Raw genomic sequence first — 7,873 nt, forward strand, 5'->3', positions numbered from 1 at the left:
TATAAATCAAGCGGCTATTATCCCCGAGGACTGGGGTTTAGCCATCATCATTCCAATATTCAAGAAAGGAAACAGAACTGAGCCAGCTAACTACAGACCAATCAGTCTATTAAGTATTATTAGTTGTCAGGGGTTCAGGAGCAGAGGCACAGGGGAAGGAGGAAGTGGAGAGCGAAGGGGAACAATCCGAGGGCAGTGTAGGTGAGGATGACAGTGGGGCAAGAGATTCCATGAGCCTGTCCAGTGATTCGGAAGATTCCCAGAAGGGAGCACCGATAGCCAGAGCAAGGGGGGTCCCGGGGGGGACGCACCAGAAGCAAGGGACCAGCGGTGACTCCCAAAGCAGCAGCTGGAGATCGGGACCAGTTTCCCCACCAGAGCGTAGCGGGGGGAAGGGTCCCACGTGTCAGGGCCGGCTTCCCCTCCAGGGGAAACAGAGGATGAGTCAGGGCTGACCACGCCCCTATCGCTGAGTGAGGGAACAGAGGGGAAGTCAGATCCAGCTCGCCCCCCCCCCGAAGGGGGAAGCAGTGACAGAAGCAGCGTAACGGTCAGGAGGAAGGTTACCGGCTGGGCGCGCGCACCAAGTTCAAATGCACAGGCGCGCGGGACAGCTGGGAGCGAGGATTGGGAGCCAGGTCCTAAAGCACGCCGGAGGCAGGGGGAAGAATCCGGAAACTCTTCAGCATCAGAAGAGTCCAGAAAGGGCAACACCCCGGCGGGCAGACGGACCCAGAGGAGAAAGGAGCAAAGGAGGAGGTGGAGCAAGGCTAGGGTCTTGAACTGGTGTCTGGGGGGAGGAGATTCAGATGGAGCTTCAGCGGTCTAGGGTTGAGATGTAGAGCTGCGCGCCGCGGCTTTGGAATCGAAACTGAACCTTAATAAAGACTTTTGTATATAACAAGAACTGGTGTTGGTCCTCTGTGAGCTGGGACCTTGGACAGCTCTGACATTAGTAAACTGTACGCTGCTCATTTATGTGATAAATTAGTGGAGTGGATGGAAAGAGAGCATATTCTATCAGAAGCTCAAGCTGGCTTTAGATCAAAGCGTTCAACTATAGACCAGGCCCTTATCCTTCAACACCTGGCAGATAAATACTCTAGAAACGGGGGGTCTTTATATGCAGCTTTTGTCGATTTTAAATCGGCTTTTGATCTAATACCAAGGGATAGACTCTGGGAAAAGCTTGGCGCTACAAACATAGATAAACGCTTATTACGCCTTATCCGTGGTCTATACGAAAACACCAGGGTGAGGGTAAGATGCGATCTGTCAGGCCATCTAACTAAAGAAATTCAAATGCACTATGGGGTTAAACAAGGATGTGTCCTCGTGCCAACGCTATTTAATTTCTACATCAACTCTCTAGCAGTAAATATGGCGAAAGAAAATGCCCACCCTCCCAAACTGGCAGGTTTGCCCCTCCTGGTGCTTCTGTATGCAGACGACGCAGTCCTACTCTCCTTTTCCTGCGTTGGCTTGAGGAAGCTTTTGAGATCACTTGCTGATTATTGCCAAGTGGAACAACTATCAATAAGTGTATCTGAAGAAGTGTGCATGCACACGAAAGCTCATACCAAGAACTAACTTAGTTGGTCTTTAAGGTGCTACTGGAAGGAATTTTATTTGTTTTAACTATCAATAAATTACAGCAAATCTAAAATTATGGTGTTTTTTTAAAAAAGAAGGAAACACAAATGGAGAATAAATGGTCAACCTATTGACCAGGTAGCAACTTTCAAATACCTGGGAATAACTTTTCAGGAAAGGGTCTCATGGCACCAACAGATGAAAAACGCCATTGCCAACGCAGGAAGGGCCAGTAAAGCCCTTACAAGATTTTTTCATGGGAAAGGGGGTAAATACGTTCCGGCAGCCTCCCAGGTTTTTGCTGCAAAAATACTCCCACAACTCACTTATGGATCCCAGGTTTGCAGTTTTAAAAAATTTGCGCCTATGGAGGCATTTCAAACAAAATTCTATCGGTGTCTATTGGGGATCCCCCCCCTGTGTATCTAATATAGCTGTCCGCTTAGAAGTTGGACAACCACCCGTTAACGCGCGGTTGTGGATTCTAAAGATACACTATTGGTTAAAACTTATTTTTTCCCCGGCCGGTTTGGCTCCTTTAACACTCTTAGACACCTTTCATTCTACCTGGAAAGCTTCCCTGTTTGAAAAGATAAGAAGCTTGGGATTCTCCCCGCAGATCTTGATCGCGGCAGGATATGAGAGAGCCCAAAGTCAAGTGCTTCAACTCATTAGGGACATAGAGTTGCAATGTCATATGGGCAAAATGGATAAACATGCCACAATTAGAGACTTTGGGAGAGGGTTTTCACCCGCAAATTATCTGGCTGATTTACAAATTCCTAAGTACAGACACTCCTTTACCCTGGCCAGATTCAACGTTCTGCCCTCTGCCCTGCTGCTAGGCAGATATGAGGGCAAACCATATGAGTCACGTGTTTGCCCATGTGGCTCATCGGAAGTGGAAACAAGTCTGCATGTATTGCTGCACTGTAGTTACTACGAGGATCTACGCCTGACCTTTATTGCCCCAGTTCTACAAAAGCTTAAAAATGAGCCAGAACTCCAACGTATGAGAGCCTTGGTAGAAGATAAGGTTCCTGAAATTACGATCAATGTTGCCAAATTCTGTGTAGCCGCTATTAGGCGCAGGAAACAAGAGCTTTCCAATGTTAATATGCAGGCGAAGGCAAATACTTAATTTTATTTATGCTGTCTAATTTTAAATTGCTGTTATGGCCTAATCTGTATTGAAATTGCCCTTTGTTTTTTCCGATGTTATGCTTCGCTGACTAGCTGTACGAGTTAATCTGGTCTGTGACCGTTTATTAAAATTTGATTTGATTTGATTTGATGTCCGGCAGGCTTAATTGGCCTGGGAGCCGAGCCAGAAGGCTTCGTGATTAATGAGCTGCCAAGATAAGGACTCTTTGAGGTAAAGAGAGAGACCTGGGCAAGGTACTGTGAGGGCCAGATGAGAAGGCTTGGAGTGTGGAATACCGTTACTGAGAATCCCCCAGCCCCTGTGACAGATGAGTGGAAGGCACAGGATTCGAGAGCCATGGGGATAATTTTGCTCTCAGTAGCTCCTGAAGAGTTAATCACCCTGGCTGGCAAGCCCAGTGCACGTGAGATGTGGAATGCTTTGAAAGCTGCCCATCTGCCAATCATCCCAGCCCAGAGTTTGACTGCATCGGAGGTCCTGGCTGTTTCCCAGAATGCGAGTGAATGCAGGGATGCTGAGGGCACCAGTTGCAAGCTGCAGGGGGAGCAGACTGTGATGTCATCCCAGGCAGCATTCCAGCCTCCAGGGGGAGCCAAGGAGTCGGCAGCTGAGAGCTCTGTTTCTCGTGGGAGCCAAGGTCATCGTCTTTGCAGAGGCCGGAAGGCCAGAGGTAAACAAAGACAGATGCCTGCAGATGGCCCGAAGCAGAGGGGGGGTGAAAAGCCCATGCCAGTGGAAAACAAAGCTTTGTTAGCTGGCACAGCTTCACCAAAGGCTAAAGGCAAGTCTCATGGCCAGGAGCAGGGGGGCAAGCTGCAAAAGCCCACGCTGGCGGAAAACAAGGTTTTGCTTGCTGCAAAGACTGCTCCAAAGGCTAAAGCCAGGTTTATTGTGGACTCAGGCACCAGGCGCCATCTATCGAAGGATAGACACCTGTTTATCTCCTTCACACCTCAAGACGGAGAGATCCACCTGGCTGATGGAAGGACGTTGCAAATTGCAGGAGAAGGGACTGTTAAACTTGCAAGTTTGCATACAACCATCAGTAATGTACTTTATGTTCCAGGAGCTGCGGACAATTTGCTCAGTGTCCCACAACTGACTGGGCGTGGTTTTGAGATTTCCTTCAAGAGAAGCATCTGTGTCATCAGGAAAGGCAAAGAGGACATTTTGCATGCAAAGTTTATGGATGGTTTATTCTGTATAACTTATGATGACAATGCTGTTGTGTCTAATGCTGATTCTTGTTGTGTTGCACAAACTAACAAGGTTCTTCATGCAGGTTGTATTCATGAAGCACATTGAAGATTTTGTCACATGTCTTGGCAAGTGCTAGCCAAGATGCCAGGGTTGGTTGAAGGTTTGAGCATCAAACCTTGTAAGTATCACATGAAATGTATATCTTGCGCAGAGAACAAGGTGAAGGTTGCTCCAAAAGGCAAGGAGTCTAGCAGGCAGGCTTCCAAACCCTCCCAGCTAGTGCATGCAGACCTGGTTGGTCCACTTGCGCCCTCTTTGGGAGGAGCAAGGTACTTCATGGTTCTAATTGATTCTTTTTCCAGGTACATTCATGTGTTTATGCTTGAGCAGAAATCGCAAGCATTTCCTAAGTTCAAGGCATTCTGTGCTTGGTTGGAGAATGTTCACGGTAAACGTATCGGCTGTCTCTTTACCGATCGGGGCGGGGAGTTCACTTCTCAGCAGTTTGAATCTTTCCTGACTGAGAAGGGAATCCAGCATGACTTGTCAACGCCTAGATCGCCATGGATGAATGGGCTTGCGGAGCAAGCAATCCAAACTTTGCTTCAAGGCCTGAAAACCTTGTTGCATGATGCCAACCTCCCTGAGAAGTTTTGGGGGGAAGCTCTGTCAACGGTGGTTTATACCATTAATCGGAGACTGTCATCACCCATAGGTTGCACTCCGTACGAGAAGATGTTTGGTAAGAAACCGAACGTCAAGCACATGAGAATCTTCGGTTCTGACATGTGGGTACACTCCCCACAAAACAACAAGCTTGGGAAGCGTGGGGCACATGGTTTGTTCATGGGGTACGAGAAAGGTGCATACAGGGTGTGGATGACTAACTCTAAGTCCATTAAGTTCACCAAGAGTGTTGAGTACAATCCTAAGTGGGGGGGAAATGTGGGAATTTTCCAGAGTTACCCAGAGGAGGATGAAGGTGATGGGAAAAAGACAGATGATGTTGAGAAAGCTGAGGATGAGGATGATGAGGATGATGATGATGATGATGATCAGAGTTTGGATTCCAGTTCAGTTGGTGGCGCTGCTGCTGGTGTCAGTGACAGTGATGACACAGCAGACTACAAGAGCGCAAAGGCCTCAGTCAGACCATCTGATGCGTCTGACAATGAACTGGAAGAACCACTGTTCACCATTGGTCACTTTTCTCCTAAGAAGGAGGAGTTGAGTCCAGAAGACTTGCGTCTGGTTCGCAGGTCTGAAAGGGCGACCAAAGGCAGACCTCCAAAGAGATTTGCTGATGAGTTTGCTAAGACGGCAACTGCTGTTCTTAGTAACTCAGAAAAGGTGTGGGAACCTTCAAGCTTCAAAGAGATTCAAAGATGCTGAGCCTTGGCTAAATGCCATGAAGGCTGAAGTTGATTCCTTGAATAGGAACCAAACTTGGGAATTGGTACCGGTAGTCCCAGGAATGAGACTGGTTGGCAGCAAATGGGTCTTCAAGGCCAAGACAGACCAGAATGGCAAGGTTGTCAGACACAAAGCCAGATTGGTTGCCAGAGGTTTTTCACAGGTACCAGGACAGGATTACCACGAGACCTACTCGCCCACCGTCAAATATGAGAGCATAAGACTGATGCTCAAGATCGCTGCAGAGGATAAACTGCATGTTTCCCATCATGACATTAATATAGTTTTTTTGTACGGGATTTTGGGGGAGGAGCTGTACATGCTTCCACCTGATGGAATGCAGATACAGAAGGGAATGGTCTGTAAACTGCGGAAATCCTTATATGGTCTCAAGCAGAGTACCAGGTGTTGAAACACAAAGCTCACTGAGACGTTGCTTTCTCTAGGTTTTCACCAGGGCAAAGCTGATCCTTGTGTGTTTGTCAAGGAGGAGGGGCAAAGCAAACTGTATTGTTTATGTTTTGTTGATGATCTTCTGATGTTTTGGAAGAATCAGGCTTTTTACCAAAGCACCCTAGCTCAACTGAAGGAGCACTTTGACATGAAGGATCTTGGTGAGGTATCCAACTATCTTTCTCTGCAGGTGGAGAGAGACCAAGCAGGTAATTTTCTGGTACACCAAACACAGAAAATTGCTGATGTATTAACCAGGTTGAATTTGGTTGATGCAAACCCAGCAGACACACCGATGGTGACAGGCTACCAGGTAGATAGTACTGCTGAAGCGTTTTCTGACACTACGCTGTACAGATGCATTCTAGGCAAGTTGAATTTCATTGCTAGATGCTCAAGACCTGACATTGCTGTAAGCACTAACCTGCTTAGCAGACATGCTAACAATTCTACTGTTCAGGATTGGAAAGCTCTGAAGCGCATAGCCCGCTATTTGAAGGGGACCATGCACTACAGGCTGAGGTTCACCAGTCAGAAGACTGGAGGTCTTGAAATCTTTGCAGATGCAAGTTTTGGAAGTGACACCACGGATGGTACAAGCACTTCTGGAGTGTGCTACATGTACAACCACTGTCTGTTTGACTGGTTGTGCAAAAAGCAGACAACAGTGAGCCTAAGTTCCTGTGAAGCAGAACTCAATGCTCTGTCATTTTCACTCATGGATTGTGAATGGTTGATGCAACTGTTTAAGGACATTGGGGTTTCTGTGAAATGTCCTATACAGGTATACCAAGACAATAGATCCTGTTTGGCTTTGCTGAACTCAGAGAGTTGCAAGTAAAGAACCAAGTACTTGCAGATTAAGCTACATCGTGCAAGGGAGTGTATTCAGAAAGGACTGATTCAGGTGTCCTACATGCCAGGAAATGAAATTCCTGCTGATCTGTTGTCTAAGGTTGTTAACAGAGAACAACTTAAGGTTTACGTACAGAAGTTGCAATTGGGTGAACCACAGGTACTACAGGTTACACGGAAAGGGGGAGGATGTTAGGATATTTCCGTTCCACCTTAAAAGGGAGCAGGCTGTGTGAGTCAGAGTCTGGGTGTTTCCTGTTTCTCAGGATGTTTTATGTTTGCTATTGCTTTCGTCTTCTCTCTCTGCGCCAGAACACGATAGCAGTCGGTCATGTTTTCTTTGTTCTGACCAACGCTGAATAAACATTCTAAATGATACCCTCCTGAGTGCAACTTTTGCTGTGTGAATTCTGCTGACAGAGTGTGCATCAGCCCAGGAATGTGGCAATCTGTTTCTGAGGCTTGGTGCCGCTAATTGCTGATACTGTATCTACGGGAGGTCGATGGATCGTCCGGCAGCCGGCTTGGGGGCTCAGATGGACTTTATCTCCCTGGCAGTATCCCAACAGTCCTGACCCATAACCCTAACCCAACCCTAGCACTGACCCATAACCCTAACGCTAAACCTGATGCTATTCCTACCCTAACCCTAATCCTAACCCAACCCTAGCCCTGACCCCTAACCCTAACCCAACCCTAGCCCTGACCCCTAACCCTAACCCAACCCTAGCATTGACCCCTAACCCTATTCCTAACATTAACACAACTCTAGAATTGACCCATAACCCTAATGCTAAGCCTGACCCTATTCCTAACCCTAACCCTATTACTAATACAGCCCTAAACCTAAGCCTAACCCTATATTTAGTCCTAACCTAACACTAGCACTGAGCCCTAACCCTAACTCAACCCTAGAACCGTAAGCCAACCCTATGATTGACCCCTAACTCTGACCGTATTCCTAAACCTATTCCTAACCCAACCCTAGCACTGACCCCTAATCCTAATTCTCACCCAACCCTAGCATTGACCCCTAACCCTATTCCTAATCCAACCCTAGCACTGACCCCTAACCCTATTCCTAACCCTAACTCAAGCCTAGAATTGACCCATAACCCTAACGCTAAACCTAACCCAACACTAACCCTATTCTTAGTACTAACTCAACCCTAGCACTGACCCCTTAGCGTACCC

Source organism: Podarcis melisellensis (genome assembly GCF_964234715.1).
Source record: "Podarcis melisellensis genome assembly, chromosome: W".
Classification (NCBI taxonomy): Eukaryota; Metazoa; Chordata; class Lepidosauria; order Squamata; family Lacertidae; genus Podarcis; species Podarcis melisellensis.